We start from the raw sequence: 8,057 nt of genomic DNA, 5'->3' as shown, positions 1-8,057 counted from the left end.
GGTATTTATCTTCTCTTTTAATTATTTGCATTAGGAAACTAGATAAAAATAATTAAAGCATCGTATAGATTTTTAAAATAAACCGAAATATACAGTATATCGAACATCCTTTTATTTAATTCAGTCGTTCTGTTTTCATTAATTTTTCTTTACTCAATATTTCCGTTAATATTTTTTTAAAGCGACATGTCGTTCAATTGGCCGACGATATGTGCATCTAGCCACTTGACCAGTTCTCGACTTGAATGATTGCATATTTGTTTTCAAGTTCGACTGAATTTTATTCAATTGGCTTTGTAATAATGCCAGATTTGATAGAAATACATGTGAAGTATATGTAACAAATCGTTTTGTTTAAAACAAAATGTTAAAAGAGATATAAAAAGAAAAAGATGATCAATTTAAGTTTTTAAACTTTAAAATTAGTTGAAAAATAAGCTATAAAATATTACAAAAATGTATATATACAATAAAATTGTCAAATTTGAGACTCCTTGTGAAGGGGATGCATATAATCATTGGCCCCAAAAAAAAGAAATCAAAATTAAGATTAAATATTTTTATAATAAAATTGTGTGTGTGTGTGTGTGTTAATGACGGTGCTAGTGGGATGAGTAATACCAGCACAATAGTCAGAACTTCTGTGTTGGTGCCACAGTGGCGATGCATAAGGTGTTACCCTAGTCCGTCCTTCCCGAACGTCCCAAAAAATGAGTCCCGTTCTCCTAACTTTAGTTTGCCTCAACCAATATTTGGAAATACTACAGACTTATACACAATATAAAAAAGAAAATGGGGCATGAGTGTCAATGAGAACTCTCCACAAGAGACCAAATGACTCCGAATAACTATAGGTCACCATACGGCCTTCAACAATGAGCAAAGTCCATACATAATAGTCAGCTATAAAAATGCTACGAAATGACAATGTAAAACAATTCAAACAAGAGAACTAACGGCCTAATTTATGTACAAAAAACAAATATGTAACACATAAACAAACGACAATTACTGAACTACATGCTCCTGACTTGGGACAGGCACATACATACAGAATAAGACGGGGTTAAATTTGTTAACGGGATCCACACCCTTTACCTAATACGGCTTGAGTGCCAATGAGAACTCTCCACAAGAGATCAGATGACACAGGAATTAACAACTATAGGTCACAATACGGTTTCAACAATGAGCAAAAGTCATACCTCATAGTCACATATAAAAGGCACCGAAATGACAATGTAAAACAATTTAAACGAGAATAGAAACGGACAAATTTATGAACAAAAAATGAACGAAAAACAAATATGTAACACATAAACAAACGACAAACACTGAATTGCAGGTTCCTGACATGCGACAGGCACATACATACCGAATAAGGCGGGATCCCCCACCATCCCCCTAACCTGGGACAATGCTTATTACCACACAACACAAAATAAAATTTGAAATTTTGTTGCGTCACTTTTACCGTTTATGAGAATTTGTGTCCCAACAAAAACATAGAAAATGCTGAATTTTTCATTTCCGTTCTCTTAAATAAGTTTGACTCAATCAAACGTTATAAACCTTACACGCAATGCTTATTACCCTATAACACAGATCTATGAAGTTCGATATTGGGTGGCGTCACTTTTACTGTGGTTTATGAGTCATTATATGTAAGAATTTGTGGTATTAGTACCAATGATACAAATGACAACGAGGAGCCTTAAGATAGGAAAATGTTAAATATGTTGTGTCCATTCTTCAACTTCAGTTTGCCTTAACCAAAATATTTTGAAACTGATACATTTATGCTTATGGTCACAAAACGGTCAAAATAACGTGAATCCTGCATCAATATGTGGAAGTTATAAATGATGTTTTTTCACGAGCAGGGGCATCTGTGGCCCATTGACATATTTTACATTTATTTAAGTGAACAGCTTATTTACTTCCATTGAATTCTACTTCTAGAATTAACTTGTATATTTTTTCAGGATCTCGGTGCAATTTGGTAACAGACAACGATATTTCAAGTTAAATGTGACCAGCATAACAAAGTGTTTCACTAGATTGAGCTCTATGTCTAAGTGTATACTTTAAAGGTTCTTTGCATCGAGTTCTGTTTATTGATATGCGTATACCTGCAGTGTGAATTTTTAAGATGTAAAAACACTATCCATATCTGCATGTCCATGAAATGAAATGAAATCTAAGGTAAAATGATTAAAACATTTTGCATTACCTATCACAACTGTACTAAAGCAGTAAATGTTCTCTCTTATGGGGGTCTTGTTGGGGGGTTCTAATCCCGGATCCCGCTTACTGTTTTGTCAGATTCCCGTATCCCGCTTACACTATGTACGTAAGCAATTCTCACTTTTTTTTGTAAATTCCCGTGACCCGCTAGACTTCAATTCCCTTTTTCACGGCACAATAATTTGACTTTCACGTCTAACGTTTACAAAAAGTCAGCAATCCCGCGTCATGCTTAGACCCAATGAGACCCACTCAAATTGTTCACGGAAATTAAAGGATTTAGTTTTCATTTGAACCTACACAACATTCTTAAAAATTGAGCATTGCCAAGAATCTGTCCGGTTTAAGGGAGATAACTCAATTTGATAACAATTATTTGTATCAACAAGGACGATAACCCATCCTCGCTCCACATGGGGTTACTTGATAATTTGACATGTGCGATAAGACGCACAATTAAGGGGTTGAACACCCGCTGTTTTGTAAAGATAACTTCAGTGAAAACCAATACCAGATGTTATCTATAAAATAATTTCGAATCATGTTTTGTATTTTGGTGCAGTTTGTTAAATTGATTGAAGGCCGGAGAGATCTTCGATCTATGTTGAAACCTGGGACTATCTATCTACGTTATGACAATAAACTTAAATTATGTCTGAAAATGAAATCTCGGAAATGTCATCTTTATTGACCCTTTCCTGTTTTTAATAAAATAGTACAAGTTTCCAGCATCGTTTCCACCATATATCCACAGGTATATAGCCTGAAGCTGACATGTTAATTGTCATACAAGTACCTGTTCAAAGCTAATAATCGTTATCGTTTTTTTATAAGAAATTATTGACTTTTTATTTAATATTGTTTCGGTTCAATGAATTTTAATTCAGTTGAAGAGCTTGGGATAAAATGAAATGACAAGGCAATTCTATAAACAGCAGTTTATTTTCATTTTATACAAGAATACTGTTGTATTTAGATATAATTGTTAGTTTCGATTTTTTAAGTCATCAACAAGTTTCTTTTTGACGGCGAATGTTAATTTATATCATCATTATAAAACGTGTCTTGAAAGGTGCTAACTTTCTAATGTATTGTGCGCACACATTATTCGTATATTTAGTTTTAAGAAATTAATAACAGAAACTTGGTTTTGATGAAAAATCTATTATCTGATTTTAACTTGCCGTATCAAGTGGTCGAATTCAGTGGTGTATTCTATATGCTGTTTTATGCACTGTTAAATCGCGACGAAATGGAATTGTTCTCCTTTATGATCGTGTATTGAAATTGTGATAAAATAGCCTTAAAAAAGGTTATACAAGTATTGTTACGAAAAAAGGACCAGTTAAAATGCTCACTGGGGGAGTTGTCTCATTGACAATCTGCAATCATACAGCTACTGCTGAACTTCTTTTTTTTTTTTTTTACCAAATATGAATAGAAACCATTTAATCCCATTAATTAAAAAAAAAATGTGATTGTGTATTGACAAAACATTCAGCTGAACGTGCATCTTTTTAATACAATGTGTTTTAGATTACGATTGCATTCTCATACTTTATTTTAATATCGGTTAAAACACGTGATAACAGACACAAACACAAACTTTGATTATAATTAAGTTCAATTATAAAAACGTGAATTTCATATTATTTAATGTTAAATTTGTAATTCCTTCAGCCCTTAACAAAGTTAATACAAAACGTCGTTTACACTATATCACATGAATTATTATGTCTCAGCGTGACTGTATAAACAAGATTGTGTAACAGGCTGCTATCTGTTTACACAAACAATGTATCATGTTGTCAAATAGAAATTGATAGAATAAAAACTTAAAATCGCCTACTTTTAAATCAAATTTGGTGCAAGAAGACAATAACCAATTTACAAATATAACTACACCACATTAAACTATAACTTTTCATCTTTCTCTTGGTCACAACAGCTAAGGAATGTCATCAGTAAAAGTATTTTATTTATTTTTTCAAAGCTGACCACTTTTCCTAAAAATGACATTTTCTGTTAGAATAATGGCAAATGTCTGTATGAAAAATCTAAATTTGTTGTATCAAGTTTAAACATTATTTTAAAATAAGTTATATCATTAAAAAGAAGACACATTAAGGATTATGATGATCAGAACAGCTAAGAAAAGAAATGAGAAGAAAATCGAATATCGTCTGTTAAAGATTATTTTCCATATAACTTCTATATAACGATTGTATCCATGTAGGGTATCTGAATTCACGCATGCGCAATGTCGACCGGACTGATTCTTGACAATGACGGAAAATGTGGAATGTGTAAAAGAGACAGTAACATGACAAAAGAGCAGAAAGCAGTCGAAGGCCACCAATGGGTCTTCAACAAAGCGTGAAAATCCCTCGACCGTAGGCGGGCTTCAGATAACCCCCAAACAAAGTGTGACTAGTTCAAACTCCAAAACATAAAACTGAACTTACAATTAAAAACATACAAGATCAACAAAATATAGAGACTCCTGACTTTTTGTCAAGGTAATCATGTCAAGAGTCAAAAAGTCATAGTCTGGTTTAGTTTAAACATATTTTATTTGCGTAAATGTGCAAAAGGGATGAGACACAAGTTAATCAAACTTATAAAGTCTTCTCCCATAACAATTTATAACATTAGAATATTTACAAAGCATGCATACAAACAATACATTATGTATATATATATAAATTATTTGAACTCTGAAAAGGTGGTGTGTGGTGATGTGAGTGGTAATACACAATATGCATGTATTTGCACTTTATAATATGTTACATTACACAATTAGAAACCTCTTAGACTCTTTAATAAATTCATATACATTCTTTATAATTCTTTCATTTTCAACATTAGTTAAAGACTTATCGCCGGAGGTTAAGGTGTTCAAATTTAGTAGAGAGTTGTCTGGTAACCAATTTAGATTATTAAATAATTTGGTTCTTATATTCGAATATTTAGGACAATAAAAAAAGAAGTGACGTGAATCTTCGAACTTAGCACCACAACTACAAGACGGATCTGAAATAATGTTGACTCTGTTAAGATCATAGTTCAAAAAAGAAGCTGAGCACCTAAGTTGTGTCAATATAATATTGAGTTTACGATTGCCAAAGTCATAATGTTTTGGTACTTGGGCTTTTGAATTTAATTTAAGATTTTTTAGTTCGGTTTTAAATTTACCTAAAGAGTCAATGTTACGTGTCACCACATTAAGGTTATTCCACAGTCGTATTGTTGAAGGTATGAAGGACTCTTGGGCTAATGAAAGTCTACAAAAAGGGTATATTAAATCATTCCCATTACGTAATGGATAAACAGCTGTACTTTGGATTGTTGGTGGAATTAAATTGCAAAGATAGGCTGGTGCATTATTATGCTGAATATTATAGAATAATTGTAATTTCCTTCATAGTCTGGTCAAAGAGTTCCTTATCAAAAAAGCACAAAGCAGATTTTGAGGAAAGGGTAGTCTTGCTACACAAAACTAACAAATATATTTTTATATCTAAAATAGATATAATAAGCTGTGGTATGAATGCCATTCAGACAATTCCTCATTTAATTCAAACAAAATATACAAGTTGTACCTTGAGGCCAAAGGTCAAGCTCACATGAAGTTTTCTATTGCCACTAGACTCATGCACCATCTTATGACAGTACATTTGTACATCTGCATGCCACATATTCAGAAGCAAGGTCAATTGAAAATTATATTTTGAGGTCAAGGTAATATACACACTGTATCCCGATGACACACCCAACGTGCATAGGTCAAGAGTCAAAAAGTCATATTCTGGTCAATAGTTCCATGTCAAAAATATACACAGCAGTCATGCACGAAAATTCATCATGGTACACGTAACAATGTCTTATGTCATGATGCACTACAACACCTGCCAAATACAGAAAACCTAGCCTGGTCAGAGACGGAAACACAAGACATATATCAAAACTCAATGGAACGGTACTTGCAGTGTATTGCAGGTCACTACAATTGCCTTCAAAATAGAACATATACTCTCGCAACACTGCAAAATTAAAACCGTCTTTCACAAAAGTTAAACAGGATTCTTTGCAACGATTATCTTACCACTATCAATTGAGAATCGAGTCGTGCAGTTATGTCAATAAATTAAAACGGTAAGCACTAAAACTTACCATTAATTTCAAACCTAACCATGTGATAGTTCTATGGTGAACTGATGGAAACACATGATACAGTCATGAAATTTAATATTTGCAATAATACGACCAGAACAATACAAGACAGAGTTGTAAACAAATGAAAGTAATGATACACACGAATTTTTAATCACAATCCACAACTAAGGAACCGTAGTTTTCATTCAATTTATTTATCTAAAATGTACGCTCGCGTTAACCAATGGAAATTAACACTGTATATTTATATAAACGATCAATCTTGTATACGAAATAAATAAATGATTTGGAAAATACGTTAAAGGTATAAAAAATCATGAGAGCTCTGAATGCAATTTGGTTCTATCCGGGCACTCTGGTTCTAAACCTTGGTTCCATCTGGGTTTTTTGGTTCTGAACCTTGGTTCTTTGGTTCGAAACCATGGTAACTGGTTCAACATCCGGTTTGTTTTGTTATAGCAACCCAACTTCTTGGTTCCATCTGGGTTCTATTCTAGATCATTCTAATGTTCCCGTTGAACTTGGAGAAGATAACCGCAAGTATCCGAATAAAAAGATATTTAGTAGGTCAAATTTAAGACGCTAAAATTGTTTAATAATTAAACATTTCAGTATCGGCGGTAAAGGAAGCTGTAAGGTATTTATCTTCTCTTTTAATTATTTTCATTAGGAAACTAGATAGAAATAAAGCATCGTTTGGATTTTAAAAACAAACCCCGAAATATACAGTATATCGAAAATCCTTTTATTTAATTTCAGTTGTTCTGTTTTCAATTATTTCCTTTACTCATCCCTTATTTCCGTTAATATTTCTAGAAGTTTTAAAACCACCGATTAGGACATGTCGTTCAATTGGCCGACGATATGTACATCTAGCCACTTGACCAGTTAACGACTTGCATATATATTTGAATGATTGCATATTTATTTTCAAGTTCGACTGAATTTTATTTAATTGGCTTTGTATTAATGCCAGATTTAAAAGAAATACATGTGAAGTATTACCAATGTTATTTCAACTGATCGGGCGGAGTTTACGTTTTAATTTGCTAAGGACAGTCTATTTGAAGATGTATGTGATAAGGATGATAGCCGTTATAATTATTACTGATTTCTAATGACCCATCAGTGTCATCAAAGGAATTTACAAAACAATGACTGTACATTTCATTGATGAGTTCGTCCTAAAACACCTATCAATAGATGGACTGGTTTATTATGAGCGAACCGGTTAAACTCCGCCCAGTCAAGTGAATTAAATCAGTAATTTATGTTAAAAATCATTTTGTTCAAAACAAAATGTTAAAAGACATATAAAAAGAGAGAGATTTGTAAGCTTTAACTAGTTGAAAAATAAGCTATAAAATATTACAAAAATGTATATGTACAATAAATTTGTTAAATTTGAGACTCCTTGTGAAGGGGATGCATATAATCATTCGGCCCCAAAAAAAAGAAATCAAAATTAAGATTAAATATCTTTATAAATAAAATTGTGTGTGTGTGTTAATGACAGTGCTAGTGGGATGAGTATTACCAGCACAATAGTCAAAACTTCTGTGTTAGTGTCATAGTGGAGAGGCATAAGGTGTTACCCTAGACCGTCCTTCCTGAACGTTCCAAAAATTGAGTCC

This window comes from Mytilus edulis, chromosome 7 (genome assembly GCF_963676685.1).
Source record: "Mytilus edulis chromosome 7, xbMytEdul2.2, whole genome shotgun sequence".
Taxonomy (NCBI): Eukaryota; Metazoa; Mollusca; class Bivalvia; order Mytilida; family Mytilidae; genus Mytilus; species Mytilus edulis.
This window is presented reverse-complemented; position numbering follows the sequence as displayed.